Raw genomic sequence first — 18,411 nt, forward strand, 5'->3', positions numbered from 1 at the left:
GCATCATCTTGAAGTGACTGGAAGTAAAAATTTTCAATTTTTCTTATTTCAAACCAAACAAAACAAAACCATTTACTTTTATTTTTTAAATTTGGTCTGTAAAGATCTTAAATATGTGTCACCTGCTGGTGGGAAGAGATCTGTCATTTCATTTTCTCAACATGTGCAGCATCAAATTCTAGCTATGCAGTTTAAACTCTGTTTTTTTTAAATATATTTTTTCATTAAGAATTTTTTAAAAAAAATTCATTTACAAATCAAAGATCCCCCTCTTCCCTACTCCTGCCCCTCCAGCTTCCCCCTCCCAACATACCCGCCCCCCCCATTCCCTCCTACAAGAAGATAAGGCCTCCCACAGAGAGGTACATTTAGTAGCCAGATGGCCTGGAAAACTGCAGGCAGGCTCCCCTCCCCCATCAGACCCTGCAATCTACAAGACCCACGTCCTACTCTAAACCCACTCACCTCACCTGCGACTCTAGTGGCTTTCTTAAACTCTGCTTTATGTGATATTTGGACAATGTAAGTCTAACCCCCACCCTCTTTTCCTCATTTAAGATTTTATCCTGTAATATGCCGTTGGTACCACAAGAGGGCAGTAGCAGAGTCAGAGTAGAGCCGTTCTGGGTTTGCTGCTGCTGGTGGTGTTTTGAAAGGAGATGCAAACTACTCAGTCTTATTTAAGGGTGACAACCAAGACACACTTTATTTTAAAACATTTTAAGAAAAATATTCAATCCGAGATTTGATTTTGATTGGCCTTATTTGGGTGCTTTTTCTGCACTAAAAATGGTTCATTTCTCTATCGATACTGTTCTGCATTGAACACAAGACCCCCTCTGATTTACTAGCCTTATATTAACCAATTTTCAGACCCTAATTTCATGCAAATTAGGTTAGTTTCATGCAAATCTCACTTTCAGTTTTTATGCTTTAAATATATATGTTTAAAGCATTAAATATATATACACATATATGTGTGTATATGTATATATAAATACACACACATGCATATATACATATATATGCATATATAAATTTGTTTTCTTCCACAGAGTTTGAGCTGCTGAGCTAAACTCTGAAATTCTAATTTGGTAAAAGAAAGTATTTTTATATTGCTGAACAACCACTGAGCTGGCTTTTAGTGTTACTTTGGGCACCATAAAGTAGGCAGGTTGGCACAGAAGAGCCATCAAGAGTCATCTGGGAGCCTTGTGTTTGGATTTCGGTTTTTGCCTTTTGCCAGTTATGTGGCCAAGGATAAATTATTTAATCTCTGAACTTCAAGTCTCTTACTTGTAAAGTGCCAAAATAATAATAAAAGTATCTACCTATGAGGCTGATGAGACGGATCTGTAAATTACAAGCCATGTGGGGTCCTAGCACAGCCCCTGAAGCTGGTAAACACCCCACAATGGCTCCTGTATCGATTGTGATCTTTTGGAAAGGGCTTTCTCATCGTCAAAGCTATCACTGTCTTCGTCAGTAAATAGAAATAAAATGATATGTTCTGGTGAAGCAAATGAAAACTTATAAATAATTTAAAAAGCTTGGAGAAAAGAATTCTGTAAAACTACATCATATCAGAATGTAATTGATACCCTCCCCCCAATTTGTCACTCCTCTTTGGGAATTAGAATCTGATAAGTGAGACAGCATTTTGCAAAGAAAAATTATCTGAATGTGAAAGTCCCATGAGCATGTCTCTCTTAGGGTCCTCACTGTTACCTAGCTTCTCTGGGGTTGTGGGTTGTAGTCTGGTTATCCTTTGCTTTAGGTCTAATATCCACCTATGAGTGAGTACATGCTGTATTTGTCTTTCTGGGTCTGGGTTACCTCACTCAGGATGATTTTTTTTTCTAGTTTATTCATTTGTCTGCAAATTTCATGATGTCATTGATTTTTACAACCGAGTAATACTCCATTGTGTAAATGTACCATATTTTCTTTATCCATTCTTCAGTTGAGGGGCATCTAGGTTGTTTCTACATTCTGCCTATTACAAATAAAGCTGCTATGAACATACTTGAGCAAATGTCCTTGTGGTATGAATGTGCATCCTTTGGGTATATGCACTGGCAGTGGGACCAGGATTTATCCCTAGTGCATGAACTGGCTTTTTGGAGTCCATTCCCTATGGTAAGATACCTTGCTCAGTCTTGATACGGAGGAAGGGGCTTGGTCCTGCCTCAACTTGATATGCCAGACTTTGTTGACTCCCCATGGGGAGTGGGGTGGGGGGAAGGAGGGGAGTGAGTGGGATGAGGGGAGGGAGGGGGAACTGTGGTTGGTATGAAAAATGGGAAAAAACCTTTTAAATAAATTTTAAAAAATGCAGCTCTATAAAAAAAGTTCCATCAGTGTATCTCAGAGTACAGAGGTATCCTCTAATTTGTGTATTGGTGGTTTTTGAAGCTATGGATATTTTGGTGTGGCTGGAGAATACATAGGGAGGCAGGGTAACCCCTTTAAAAGCATACACACTGCCGGAGGGTGATATACTGTCTGTTGGTAGCATTGAGTAAGCTTGCCAGAACTCCATATTGACATTAATAAAACCAAGGCTTCAATTTTCAATCTTTTTGGTTGTTGGAGAAGAAAGGCGAGAAGCTAAACTATTTGCTTAACATTGTATATAGTATTTGAGGGAACTTAGCTAATGGCAGGTGACTAAATGCTGACAATTTGAAATTCGGACAATTAGGGAGTAGTGAGAAGGGGCACAGGGAGAGGGAAATATAAATGCACAGTGAATATTTTCAAACCTGTGCTTTCATTGCTAGTAAAAATTCTATTGTACCCACCTAACAAGAGATAGAGAAAATAGCCCTCATGAGAATAATGCAACTGTCTTCCCTTTGGTTCCCTTCCCCAGCCCCCTTCTTTTCTCTGTTCTTCCTCTCTTTTTCCCCTCCCCTTATCACTTAGCACTTTGTATAATTCATCTGTCTGTATCTTCCGTAAGCTGCTCTTCATCTCTGCATTCACTGGTTGCTATGCAGAAGTGGGTCCTAGAAATATCTTTCCTAGTATCAGTTCCATCCAGCTCTCTTCAATGCAGACCCTTCTTGACTCTTTGTGCCTTCAGTCTTGGAGTACATGGTTTAGATCCTAGCTGTTTTCTTGATGATTTTGCTAACAGTGACACAAGTAAGGTCAATTAATACTCTTAACCTTATTGGGTTTTTTTGTGGTCCTTTTTAAATTTTTTTATTTTATAATTTAATTTAATTTTACATATCAGCCACGGATTCCCCTGTCCTCTCTCCTCCCACCCCCACCCTCTCCCCAGCCCATCCCCCATTCCCATCTCCTCCAGGACAAGGACTCCCCTGGGGATTCAGCTCAACCTGTTAGATTCAGTCAAGGAAGGTCCAGTCCCCTCCTCCCAGGCTGAGCAAAGTGTCTCTTCATAGGACCCAGGCTCCAAACAGCCAGCTCATGCACTAAGGACAGGTCCAGGTCCCACTGCCTGGGTGCCTCATTTTGTAGAGATAGCAAACTCATGTGTCTATGCAATTTTATAGTTCGATGTTTTGACTTGTTTTCTTAGACCTCATAATAGCCAGTTAGCCACGTAGACTTGCTGACACTGTCTATGTAAGAAAAGAGGGTACTGTGAACTGTAACTTCTCCAGGTTAATTTATTACAAATCGGCAGTAAGGAATCTGATCTGACACCAAGCCAATAATGTAGATGAATTTCTAAGTGGTCTTGTTAAATAAAAAAACATGGAGCCAGATATAGGGGTGAAAACCTGAGAGATCAGGGAAATAGGGAAAGTCACAGCTAACCTCACCTCATCAATTCCACAGCTTCCAAAGATGAGCTACTTCCTGTCTACCCATGCCTATATGCCTTGCTGTTCTGCCATTTGATTTTCTCTCTGTCCAGCTACATTACTTCCTCTTTCTACCCAGCTCTCACTTTCTGTTTGTCTGTACAGAACTCCATACCTCCATGGATAACTAGTGTTGGAATTTAAGGCATGTGCCACCATGCCTGGCTATGTTCCCAGTGTGGCCTTGAACTCACAGAGATCCAGACAGATCCCTGCCTGCCAAATGATAGTATTAAAGGTGTGTGCTACCATTGCCTGACTTCTATATAGTGGCTGGCTTTTTCTTTTGATCTCCAGGCAAGTTTTATTTTATTGGAAGACACAGTCTATTGAGGGACACAATACATCACCGCACAATACTTTTTCAATTGCACTAGGTAATTTTAGAACTAAGATTTTTTGGAATAATTAAGACTTAGAATTGGAAAACCAGGAATTTCAGGTAGAGGAAAATATGTGAGCAAAGGCAGGATACTAATCAAACCTCCTCATTTATAAAGGAAGACTTGATTAGTTACTTTTCATATATTATTTTGGACTATCTAGCGTGGTCCAGCTAGGTGGATATTTATTGGTTACTCTTTCTATTTTAAGTAAAATTTGTATGAATACATAAACATTACTAGTTTATAGAAGGTGAAACTAAACCTTAAAAATGTCAAAGGATTGGATCAAGATACATAGTAAACTGTGATGTATCAAACACAAATAGACACGAGCCTGATGTTTCATACCTTCCCCAAAAGATGTAGGAAAGGATTTGTGTAACTATTGGAGAGCCAAACTCAGACAAATAGGTGATTGTATTCATGTAACAGAAAATTTCATTTCTTTAGGGGGTTGTGAGCCACAGAAGGATTTAATGCAAGAATGTAGTATAATCTACTTTGCTGAGGAATTCCAAGATGCCAACATCATGCACAATAGACCACAGATATATACTGTTGGCAGGGAGATTAATTAGGAGGCTGTCAAACCAGGAAATATTCAATAAGATACCTGGAGAGCTATATTTCTTTTCTTGAGGATAATGAATGGTGAGCTTTTCCTCTATGAAGTGTAATTTCTCAAGGATACTAGAGATTTATATAAAAAATAAAATTATCTGAAATTTAGAAAATAACTCAAACTAACTTGTAAAATAAAGGACAATCCTTATTTTAAGATGACCTAGGAAGCCTGTGAGTCCTTATCCAAGATATACTTAACCTCTCTGCGTCTGAGGATGGCTCAGCATTTACTGTGTGTAATTTATAGGAAGACTCTCTGCTGGAGTGCTCAAGCTAGATTTTCAATACAGTCCTCAAAAATGGAAAGAATGCTTTCATTTTCTACTTAATATCATTCAAGTGTAACAAAAGTAGATTATGTTCATACTCAACTGTAAATATGAGAGGATATATCAACTGACTTCTGATTGAGATGGGACAAACACATTTAAGTATAAAACACCACTAGTGTTAATAACTTTGAAATACCTCTGTTCAATTTCATCTATATTTTCATTAAGAGGCTTTCATAGAATGTTATGTTTTAATTAAATATTTTCAGTATGTATAGTTGTGTGTGTGCACATGTGCATGTGTGTGTCCATGTCCACGATGTCCAGAGGAGGGTGTAAAATCCCCTGAAACTGAAGTTCCAGGTAGTTGTAAGTTGCCTGATGTGGATGCTGGAAACAAAATTGGGTCTTCTATAAGACTAATATGTGCTCTTAACTGCTGATCTATCTCTCCAGATCCATAGACCATTATTTGAATTTAAAAATTTTGTTTTGAAAGAGGATGTCTTTATGTATCCTACCATTTCATGGGTATCACTGTGTAGACTAGGCTGACCTTGACTTGTGATCATTCTGCGTCAGTCTTTTTAATGCTTGGATTAGTCATGTCCTACCACACATAGTAATAGATATGTTATAAAGATTTAGTAACAGGCTTCTACCTTGCTTTCACAACAGAACCTTTCAAGTTAATAACCTTTAGCAACATATAAAAATTACTGATGAATCCTCGATGATTACTGAGCATTGCTTTATCTCCTTAACATATTTTAGCTGATCTTTTAAAGTCCTATTTATCAACCAACAATTTTCTTGATCATAAGTAGACAAATTCTTTTCTCTGGGCTATTCAGGGCATCTGTTGCAGTGTTCATCACACTGCATGGAAACAAGATGCCCAAGTATTTTACCTGCTTAGTGATGAGAGACTTGACAGCAAGTATCATATTTAGTCATAGAGCCACAGTGGGCTTCAGGCAGTAAGCATTCAGTGAATATTTATGGAATGGATGACTGGCTATTTTTCACTATGCCAGAAAATAATATGCTGTTTTGCTAAAGTATAGTGTGTACATACTGTTCTGTAAACATGCCTTAAGATATCCTGGTTGATCCAAAGCAAAGATAGTTAATTCCATGTAAGATTCTAAAGCAATTCGTTAAATGTATAGAAATGAATCATCTTGGTCCACACACAGCTTGCTTTGTCATATATAGTATCTGAGTGGTAGAATATGGGAAAACTTAGAGATAAAGTGATGTGATGTGGTTCTCCATCCTTCCTTGTGTATAGAAGTGTATCAGCAGACTGCACTCCTCTCAGAGTCAGAGATACCATAGTCTTTTCAAGACTAGGCCATTGGCAGTCAAGATCATGAGTAAGTTGCAGTGAAGGTCAGTCATGTTGCAGATTTTTGTGTTGATTTTTTACTCACTGTAACAATTTAATTTTTTAAAATTATGTTTTTGTATTTTTCAATTCTTCAATTATATTTCTTAGTTAACAGAAAGAATAGTCTGCAAAAATAAAAAAAAAGATAAAGATTCACACTGCTTAGAGTTTTTTCCCCAGATAGAAAGGAGCTGATTCCATATAAGTCAATCTAGCTTTGAGAATATTATAGTGAAGGGGATAATACTTGTTTAGTAGCTGGAACTATCAATAATTTGATAAGTAGAATGTTGTAACATATCCCCACTTTACAGGCTTGATAAAATATTGCCTGTAGAACCTTCCAGATGTTTCAGGAAGTCGTCTCAGAGCCCACTGAGGCTTTATATGAATACCTCAAAAAAAGATATGGTATTCTTATTTAAAATTATGCTATTTTCATTTGGAATACACACATGATCTTCCCATCAATGAGCGCGTCACTCTTCATACTGCAAAACAGTTACCATGAGCAGGCCATAACTGCCCAACAGCACTGTGGAGTGCTGCATGTACACTGCATGTACACTTTGTACCCCCGGCACTAATCCAGATCCTGATGCACTGGGCATTTTTTCCTGTGCTGTGACAAAGCTAATGGCAAAAGTAACTTAAGGGAAGTATTATTGTGGCTCACAGTTTGTGGATAGTCATTCCTGGAAGAGGAAACATGGTGGCAAGGCTGGACCAAGCTTGCAATTATTCTAAATCTAGTCAAATTAGCAATGGAGAGAAACTGTTCCATTGGTGTGTAGTAACAGCTCAGTAAATGGGTTGTAGTATTGTGTTCTCTAAAATTATATAAACATGTAGAAATAAGACAGGATAATTAGAATTGAGAATTTTCTGAAAACTTCACATACCTAATTATGTAACTGATAATATTGTCCAAGAACTGAATTCAAGTAATTCTAGGGCTTGGGGGCTTGGGAATTCACCTTAATGTACTATTACCTAAATATTTTATGAATTTTCACAGATAATGCATGTTTGTGACTATGATTAATACGTAGGTATGTAGCTAAGATTGACAATAACTAACACAAGATTATGACGTAGCATATGAATGACCATATCTTATTTACTTAAGAGAAATTTGTTTTATTTTGAAGTCTGTTGTGGTTATCCTCCACAGCCTAATTAAAAATATATCAATTTTTATAATATCAGATATATCAATAGCAGAAAAATCTGTTTTCTTTCATATAGTATATCTCAGAGTGAGCCATAAATCTAAATAAATATGATTAGTTAATGTCTAATTGAGTTGCTTAAAGCTAGTCAATAATATAAGTCAATTCCATGTGATGTCTTCAGAGTACTATGATAGTCTTTTGTGCAACCTTGGCTAGAGTGTATCTTCCCTGTTATTTAAGTAGATAAGCAAGGTGTTGCAGTGAAGTTATGTTAAATAACATTTATAATTAGACATCTTTAACTGAAAGCTGTTATTTCATGTGTGCACAGGCATCAGGGGATTAGATGAAACCCTTAAGAACAAAACCAGTTGTCCAGGGAATAAATTCTGCTTAAGAATTAAGTGTCATTCCAATACATTTTTCAGACTGTCAACTTGTTCTACAGATTTTGACTTGTTAGTTTCAACAACTACAAGAGCCAATTCCCTAATATCCATCTATCCACCCATCCACCCAACCAATACATTCATCAATTAACCCATCTTGCCATCAATCCATTGATTGGTCAATCATTGTTTTCATATATCATGTTAGTTTTGTTTTTCTGGAGAACCCTGACCAATTTAAGTACTAACATATTTGATAATAGCTCACCCTAATGAGATTCTTATATTTTAGGATGTGTCTGAACACTTAACATGCATTCTCACTTAATTATCATAGCAGTCATTAAGTTATTATTGTTATTTTATAGATTAATATGCTAAAGTGCAGAGATTTTACATAATTTTCTCAATGCCACATATACTGTGCAAATGGTAGATTGTGTTCTTGGACTCAGTTCATAAGTCAAAATAGAACAAGATCAGATTTTCATTAATTCTCCCTCTTCCTTGTGATTAAATTATTACTATCACACTTGCTACTGGCCTAACATTAATACTGTTATAAGCAGTTAACATTTATTAAACATTTTAACTGTATGACAAGTCCTATACACTGATCTCTTTTTTTTTTCAATAATCCCATGAAGGTCATTCTATTACTTACTATCTTTCACAATGTAATAGAAGGCAATGAATTCAAACTCAGTTTTCTCTTCCTCCAGAATGTATGATCAGCATGCATTTGCTTTGAGGGCTATCATGAAATGTCAAGAATTTTGAGAAATGTGACTGATCTAAGAATCCAAGGACTTATCCAATGCAGAATGTATTGTAGCATTTATCTGATCCTCACCCATCTTCATCCGGAGTCTTTTGACCTTTACAAAGGATGTGATCAGGCTAGATGAATGTTATTTGCATGTTAGGTCAAAGGCTAGACATACTCACTTAGACTCAGAGGTAGAGAAAGTCTGTGGGATAGGTTCAAGGTGAAGCCCACTAGGCTAAGGGGAAAATGGAAAGAGTAGATAACAAGATGCAAATACTAATAATTTCAACAAATACAGAGTGGGCTTATAAGCTGAAGGATCTGGATAAGATCTAGATTTAATTAAATACTTGGCTGGAACTATTAACAAGGTAGTAGCCATATGATTAGTGTCTGGCTCTTTTAGTAGTATAGTACAGTTTATTATTTCCATAATGGTAATATTCTAGTTGTTGCAGTTCTGTCTAAGATGAAATAAAACATATAATTTCTCAAAATTCTGCCAACTAGTTGTAGTTCTGAAATCCAGGGCAGATAGACCTGATTTTCTAGTTTTAAAAATTTCTTTCTTTGTTCTTTTCTCAACCTTTCTTACAAAGCCTTTATCTAATATAGATATCAGAGTGTCAATCCCAATTATGTGTTGTTTTCAAAACTAAGTGAGATATGTATCCTTATTGTCATCATGCAGTCTGAAACAAAATCCCTGGGACAGAGTTTTCTGAGGAGGAGATGATAATTTAATTTACTTATAGCCCAAACATAAAGAACAAACTCTTAAGGTTTACTTATGAGGAACATGTCAATAAAAACAAGAAAAGAGCCCCAAGGAGCCAGAACCAATTCTATACTTTCAGAAATTTGTCAGGGTCAAATAGAATAATATAAATAAAATGTTCAGCACAGTGTTTGTTCATAAATTCTCAACAAATAAAGGGTATTACATACAGGGAGTGATTGCTATTGGCAGACACATTCATAGTCTGAAGAATGAACTCTGATAACTTCCTAGTAGAACATGTAGTAGAACATGTGTGCGCGTGCGCACACACACACACACACACACACACACACACACACACACACAAAACCACACACGTATTCACACACACATGCACACACAAACACCCAAAATGCACCACAGTTTGAGACCATGCAGCATGGGGCAAACTGTCTAAAACAATTGTTCTTTTATAGAATATGGAAGTAATTACTGTTCAGAGTAGTTTAAGAGGCTGAAAATGGCCAAGTGAGTAAAACCTAGCAGTCCGAGTTCTGTCTCTGAACCCATATAATGGGAAGAGAGAACTGACTTCTGCAAGTTATCTTAGGACTCTCACACAAGCTGTGGCATGTGCTGCCTCCCCAATAAGTACATAGTTTTAAAAAGTAGTTTAAGTGTTGTGTGATTTTCTTAAGAAGAATTGATCCTATATATTTTAGAAATATATAATTTATATTTTAAATATTTTAATATGTTAATATGTGAAAACATGCCTCTTTTATTTACTTTTTATTTAGCAGATTATAACATAATTATTTTTTCCTTTCCTTTCTTCCCTCCAAGGCCCCCCATATACCCCCTTTCTATCTTTCAAATTCACACCCTTTTTCATTACTTGTTGTTACATGCATATATGTATATACATATATATTTCTAAATATAACCTACTCAGTCTGTATTCACCTGTGTGTATTCAGGGCTGACCACTTGGTATAGATAACTGATGGTTGTGAAAAATTATCTTTTATATGATTTAGGTAGGTAATTTTTTAACTTGAACTTTGGTTTTATGTGTCAGATTATGTCCTAACACATATTCCATATGCATCCTGTGTTAATTGTTGTCTGCCAGTGCCTCTGATGGTTGTTGTGTATGTGTTGAGTGTGAGTATAGAGATGAATGATGCTAGAACCATGCTTTCAAGGAAGTAACAATTTGGACAAAAGACAGGCATATGGCTAAGCCTCTGAATTTCACATGGGTGTTGGTTCACTTGGGTTGCACTAATTTTAACTGTGGAGTGGGTAGTTTAAAAACAATGGCAACAAAAGGGGTTACTTATCAAAGTTCTAGAGGCTGGAGATCTGAGATAAGATAGAACATTTTGGGGCCCTTGGTGAAGAGAATTTGTTGATTCAAGAGTGTCTACACTTAATTATCTCCCAAAGACCCCAATTCCTAATAGCACCATATTAAGTTCTTTACTCACTGCCTTTAGCCAGATTTATAATGAACAAAAAGTTGGAGGAGAAAGACATGAAAATGTGGAATTTGTTGAGGAAAGGAGCATAAGCTCACTTAAAACTTAAAACTGTAGACAAAACAGGTATGACATGGCAGTCATGATTGCGAAAGAGGCTAGTATAATTAAAGAAGAACCAGAATATTTCCTACTGGAACAATAGAAATGGTGCCTTGAGGGCAAGACCCCACCCACCAAAGGCTTCAGTGCATAAAGATGGAAATTAATTTGATTAGACAATACTTTAAATTAAAAAAAAGAGCAATTGAATGTAATGAGGCTTTTTGAACACTGTGCTTGAACTTAAGGGAGGCCACTTAAGGGAATATTCCCAGGCTCAGCCATACAGATACTCAGAAGCTGCCACAAAAACAATAATCCAAGGGGGATGGGGGTTGGGTGTGGGGTGGGTCAGGTACATTTTGAGTTGGCTGCAGGATTTGTTTCATCCATGTCACATTAGCTTTGCAGGCATGTAAGAGTTATTGGGTCATGGATGCCTGTGCCCTCTACAAAAGGAAAATCTTAAGAAATACTGTTAATAAAAGACCATCCAGAAATTGGATCCAGCAGCTCTTAACCTTTGTATCCCACCCTTGCTGTGGCTTCTGAGGTAGAGAGGGAATGTATCTGGGATTGAGAAATACCTCTTCCTACATGTGACTCCAACACACTATGGATAAATGAAAGAGTGGTGGGTTTGCTGTCCTTTGTGGTGGTCAGATGTTCTGCTCATTTTTAGATACTTAGGATTTATATAATTAATATAGAGGACATTCAAAGGAAGGTGACCAGAATAGAAAGACCAAGAGATACCAAACATGCTCATCTCCTTTATAAAAGTTGAGTGTGGGGAAGGATTATATTCTACTTTATCTCTGATTTTGCTAATCTGACAGTGTCTACACACTGTAGAAGCTTAACAGATGTGGTTTAATGGATGGATGAGCAAATCAATGACTGATTATGCATTTCCCTATGTACATTTATATGTACTTAGAATTTAAATTAAAGATAAACAAGCCAAAAAGGAGTGGCAGTGAACGTTTGAGTGTTTCAGTTTTTATGTAGAAGAAGATCCTCCGAAAACAGATCAAGAACAAAAGAGTTGAAGTGATAAGGGAGGAAAATAGATCCAACCAAAGGAATGATTATTTAATAATAGCCTCATATGGTAGTCATGTGTTTTCTGCCCCAAAGTGTTGATTCAAAGTCACGATATGGAAATCAGTTTACAGTTGTTCCAATCATGTGGAACGTAAGGTAAAGAGCAATGCACCTGAGGGCCTGCTTAGATAGAGCGAAGTTTAACAATGACATTACAATTACCCTCTTATGTAATCCTCACAGCTCTTCACCAAGGGAATTCTGTCATTGCCCCCTTCAAATAATAAGGAATCTGAGGCAAAGAATAATAACTTGGCAGAAGTTACACAACTGGTGATAGAATTAAGATTCAGACTGGGCAATTGGCATCATGACTAATGACAGCAGAAAAAACCAGATGATCAACCCCAGACCCCTTAGTCAGTGCTCATTGGGGTATTCCTTCACTGTAACTATTTTAAAGAACATACCTGTGGACCTGTTTAATCACATATTGTGTTCAGTATAGTAGCCATGTGAGTGGGTACAAAATAGTTCCTGACTTCAGTGTACTCATTGTTTCAATAGCTCAAGAATTGCCTTGAATGTGCCTATAGAAGTAACATGGGAGGAAGTTCACGTGGATTTACCACTTAAACCATTATGTTACTTGTTTTTTTTTTGCATTTTTTGTTTTTGTAATTTTATTGGTTAATTCTCCATCTGGAACTTTGAAGATGATAATATCAGGTAGCATGGTTAAAAGCTTAGACCCAGGATTTGAAACAATTTCATTTGACCAAGTGTCACCAGTCTTTGGATGGATACACACATTTGCATTGTCATTAAGTGGAATATGATTTGTCCCTGTGGCTACTTTCAGAGCAGTGATGAGTTTGTGTTTCCAGTTTGCTATGTCATTAGATATAAGAAAATTGTTCTTTCTCTGTAGAGTGTGCACTCATCTTTGTCTTGCAATGATACAAGTTGTTAATTTTTCTGCTGTTTTGTTGTCTTTTATGTGTATATTTACAGAGGCTTTTCAGCCTAAATGATTTGTTATTATATAGTTTTTAGTTTATTTGATCCTCTGAAAAATTTTAGCTCAGTTTGTTATAATCATTTCATATTAGATTTCTTATCTGAACACATTTTTTTTTCTGATTACCTTTTACCTATTGCAAAGAATTGATGGCAGTGATAGGTCAGACCTGTTTTAAAGACTTCAGATTTTCTTATTTATGCCCAGAAATATAAGCTACCTTCTAGTTATCTCCTTCTTTGTAAACTAAAGATCTGGTAATATTCCTGAGATTTCATGTCTTTAACTCTTGCTACTAGTTTAAAGAATGTACCAAGGACTTGTTAAAGGCAATGGCAGTCTGGCTAGCTCTCCAGGTTACATACTTATTTGGAGTATATTTTCTTTCTTTTTCAACTAACCACTGCACTTTTTTTCTCTCTCTACTTTTTCTCCCTCTTCCACTGATGAACAAATATTATTTTAAAATTAATTTTCCATTGCAAGCACTATATGATGGTAATTAGAGCCCTTTTATATATTTAGAAAGATAACACTTATGTCTGCATCCTAAGTATTTGATATTACTCTTCAGATGTACTTAAGATTCTATTAATTTAGATTGCTTGCCTCATCAGAGCACACGATTATGAAAGATGTAACCAAATAGCTGAGTGGCAGATTTGAAGTGCCTATAAAGGAATAATAACTTTTAAATTTGTCTGAGTTATTTGAAAATTAAATATTTGGAATTAAGTAAAATTAATTTAAGTGACTAAAGTATTTTTGTTATTTTAAGAAATAAGAAATACCATTTGAAATTAAAATATAATTATTCAATTTTCCCCCTTTCTCACTCATCTCTCCAACTCCTCCCATGCATTCTACCCCTCTTGATGATCTTGGTCTTGATCCTTCAGATTCATGATCTCTAGCCTCCTTTTCTTTAATTGTTGTTACACATGTCTAAAGTATTTTAATAAATGTGGAAAATTCTCTAATACAGAATAGAAAACAACACATAATCCTTACATGTGTGAATGTAAGTATGGATATCTATATGTGCATTTGTGTACATGTGTGATATCCACTCTATATAAATATTCACTGTAACTAACAAATTATAATTTAAACACTGCTACACATTAGATACTTAAGTGTCTGTTACAGTGTGACATCAGTGGAGTTAAGAGGAATCTTTTTAATTATAAGTCAACAAATGGATATGTTGGCAATTTTATTTTAAGCACTGCAGTATGATAAATGTTCTTTGAGACATTTAATCATTAAGGTGGCTGACTTATAAAGCAAAATAATAACTGCTTTTGTGATTTTAATTTAATATCATAATGGTTTTGATTCTTCAATAGCATAAAATAATTATGATTATGATAAATAGAGATGATAACATGTATGTAGGATGACTTCTGAGCAAACTATCAGTGCTGATCTAGAGTTAGAGATATTTTCTATTTCATTATTTGTAACTTTTCTGACAAGTTCCATATGTTTCAAATGATTAATATAGAAGATAAAGTAAACAAAAATGTACCTAAATTTAAAAAAGTAAAAAAGCAAGTGATATAATTCATAATTATAAAAGTAAAAGCTCAGACTTCTGGAGAGTGTTTCCATGGTAAATTTGTCAGCTTTTATTTTGAGACAGGGTCTTGCTCTATGACCCAGGTTGGTCTCAAGCTCAGGGTTCTTATACTACACGACTTCCTGTGCTGGGATTGTAGATTTTAATATGAATCATTCCTAGGAGACAGGAAAAAACACTCAATATATAGAGAGCCAGTGATAGAGCAAAGTCACATTCCTACCAGAGTTCAACTCGGCAAACTAGTGAGTTCACTAGGGTTGCTTGTGGGAGCATGTAACATGATGACTCAAAGGCAGCTGTGTCACTGAGAGCCCCACTGCAGCTTGGGTGAGAGCAGCTGTACAAGGTCCAACCCTGGAGCTGCTGGCATGATTTACAGTCACTTTCATAGGGTAGGTCAGAGAGACCATTCTCCACAGCAGCTGTTTAAAGCATTCATAACCTTGGGAAGGAGCCTGTTGGAACTTGTCAGTTTCAGAAACTTTTTGAGACTTATGTGTTGTCTTCTTCCCAAGTCTCATGAGTCTTTGTAATTCCTCCTGGAGAGAGTATTTTAGTTCTGAGGAAATTGCTATACAATACAGATAGGTACTACCATACTGCAGTGTGGTCTGTTTTAATTTATCAAGATATTATAGATATTTTACATCTTGATAAAGATTCTTTCCCATGTGATTTTAATGAAATAAGGATAATCACACTAAAAATTTTTTAGTTTACTAAATATTTTTCTTTTGAATATTATTAATATATTATATTTTGAGGTATAATAAAAAGCTAGAATCTGATATATGTATCTGGTTTCATTTTATATATTTACTGTACATGGTAGTGTATTACATAAATGCTACCTAAAGGTATTGTCATGTTAGAAGATATTGTATATTGAACATATCCCCCTGCTTTTACCTTTTTTATCAGTCCCATTTACAATGGTATATTTTGTTTCTTTAGATAATTTAACTTCTATTTTTATATGATATATGTATGATTTTATGGGGCTATATAAAATCTAGGAACCACAAATGAGAGAGAATATGATACTGTCTTTCTGAGACTGATTTAATTTGCCGCTGTTGCATCCAATTTCCTACAAGATGCAAGACTCATAACTTAATGCTTTATGGCTGAATATATTCTGTTGTATACATATACCAAATTTTTGTTATCCACTGTTCATCTGTTGGACATACTGGCTTATTCCATAAAATGTCTACTATGAATAATGCTTCATTAATATTGATGCACAATGATTAATGGCATGTTGACTTGGGATTTTTTGGATAATACGAAGTAGTGGTAAAACGGCCCTATGGGAGATGTACAACAGGTAGTTTTGTTGGGTATAGTAGTCTAGGGTTGTAGTTGTATTTTATAACATGATATATGTCTTTTTTTGTAATCCTGGCTTTCACAGTTTCTGCTATAAAGTTTGCTGCTAATCTCATGGACCTGCTTTTATGTATGATTTATTGTTTCTCTCAGCTTTGAGGATACTTTATTTGTTTTGTCTATTCAGTGTTTTCACTATGATGTGATCAGGGGAGTTTCTTTGATCTTGCCTTTTGAGTGTTCTATATGCCTCATGTACTTGAATTGTCATCCCTTTTTGTAGATTTGGAAAATTGTCTGCTATGACTTTATTAAAAATAATTTCTGTGCTTTTGGCATGGAATTCTTCTATGCCTATGAATCATGGATTTGGCTTTTTCACAGTATTCTATAGATATTGAATGTTCTGTTCATATCTTACTATTGTCTTTCATTGCCCAAATGTTCCAGTTCTTTTATTTATCTGTAATACCGATGTTCTCTCCTCCCTTTGATCCACATCTCTTGAGGCTGTCCACAGAGTTTTTATTTATCTCAGGGAAGCTTTTATTTCCAGTATTGCAGTTTGCTACCTTCTTCAGTATGTCTGTGTATTTATTGAATTCCACTCTCGTGTCTTGCAATGACTTCACTATTTCGTTCAGTTGTTTGAATTCTCTTGGAATTCATTCAGGAGTTCATGTGCTCTTGATTTCTTTGAATATACTTATAGTCCTTCTGAATTTCCTGCTTGAGAGTTCATCTTAACTCTTGTTGGAGGTCATTACAGCAGGATTATACATTTTTCATTGCTTTATTTTTTTTTATGTTTCTTGTGTTCTTCCACTGGGACTTGTGTATCTGGGATTCATCTTTTAGATTTAAACAAAATAACTGTTATTCTTTCAGTGGAAGTGTTTGTAATGTTGAAGATGGACTAGAATGTGTTTGGATAGAGGCTTTGTTTTGCGGGTGCTAGGAAGACCAGAATCAATCTCCAATCCTTCCATAAGGGCAGCGTATACCCTAAAAAATGTAACTAAAAAAGGGTATTTTCATTGTAAAAATACAGTTACAGTTGAATAAAAAGCCAGCCCTTAAGCACTGATCATTTTAGGAAGTAAAAGAACACCAATAGCACTATGTATATGGGCATATTAGTTACTGTGGGTATGAGTGGAAAGAAACAAATCTGGGTTAGAACCATGATTAATATTGTGCTGATAAAGAAAAGGTAAATAGAAAAGGGGATCAGTAGAGTAAATGAGGCATGAAGATAAAACAGTTTTGGATAATGGTAGAATAAAAAAAGAGGTAAAGAAATGCTATCAGAAAACCTCAAGTAGTGCCAGCTTCCAGGCTATCTGAGTTTGGTAGAAAAGTGTATTAAAAGGCAAATACAAAAAGAAAGTAGGAGAAAAAGGAGCGATAGATAGATGATAGATAGATGATAGATAGAGAACATGAACACGGGAGTGCAAGGTGGTTTGTGCAAAATGACATTGGGCCTTAAATAAAGAAAAATTCTCATGGGTGTAGAGTCTGAAAGGTTTCATCTTCCTGTCTTGACTCCTGGTGTTCGAACCCAAGCTCTCAGATGCCTACCACACCCTTGCATTGTCATTTTTGATGTCAGGAACTGATGTTAGGCTCATTAGTGGGTGGTCCTTTATGGATCTGGTCCCCAGTTCTGATCTTACTCATGGGTTGTGAGCAGGGCTGAGTTGTGAATTCAGTTATTTCCTCTGAGTATTCTTTTGTGAGGTTAGGTGACAGATACAGGTCCTGTCAGTAGGTGGTCCTTACAGGTTGTGTCCCAGATGCTGGTTATATCTCTGGGTGCCTTTCTTGATGTTGAAAGTACTGTTAGATCTCATGTACATGTTTCCTTGTTGACTGGCTTAAACCAGGTTTCTGCTTCATTGGATAATGAACATTCCTGAACCCAGGATTCTTCCCTGCAGTCTGGTTATGTTCTTCAGGCCCCTTTTCAGCACATAGTCCTGAGACACTGTATATTTCCCAAGTTTATGGAGGATCTGAGACCAGCTAACTGCCAACTCAGCATGGGTCATTTTACACGGTGGCTCACTGCTGTTCTGGCACAAGACTGAGCAGAGTTGTGTTGTCTCTCCCTTTGTGCCATACACAGCTTCTCTCTCCCTCCCTCCTTCCCTTCCTTCCCCTTCTCCGTCCCCATACCATGTCTGTGATCACAATGCCAGTGTCCTGAGGTTCTCTTCCTCTCATTCAGAGGCAGGGAGCTCCCCAGATCCACCAATCTCTCTGA

At 36.2% G+C, this 18,411-nt stretch overlaps 1 protein-coding gene across 7 annotated transcripts in view; it reads left to right on the forward strand.

The window, feature by feature from the left end:
- Window positions 1–18,411, forward strand: part of Dlg2 (discs large MAGUK scaffold protein 2) — a 1,859,766-nt gene that overhangs the window by 236,377 nt on the left and 1,604,978 nt on the right. For 2 of the 7 annotated variants that reach the window (XM_076547147.1, XM_076547143.1), the window contains exon 1: window positions 12,467–12,623. The exons of the other annotated variants lie outside the window; for them this stretch is intronic. The gene's annotated coding sequence lies outside the window, so the exon portion shown is untranslated. Of the gene's footprint in view, window positions 1–12,466; window positions 12,624–18,411 lie in introns of those variants that run through there. 7 annotated transcript variants of the gene reach the window in all.

Source organism: Peromyscus maniculatus, chromosome 1 (genome assembly GCF_049852395.1).
Source record: "Peromyscus maniculatus bairdii isolate BWxNUB_F1_BW_parent chromosome 1, HU_Pman_BW_mat_3.1, whole genome shotgun sequence".
NCBI classification, from domain to species: domain Eukaryota; kingdom Metazoa; phylum Chordata; class Mammalia; order Rodentia; family Cricetidae; genus Peromyscus; species Peromyscus maniculatus.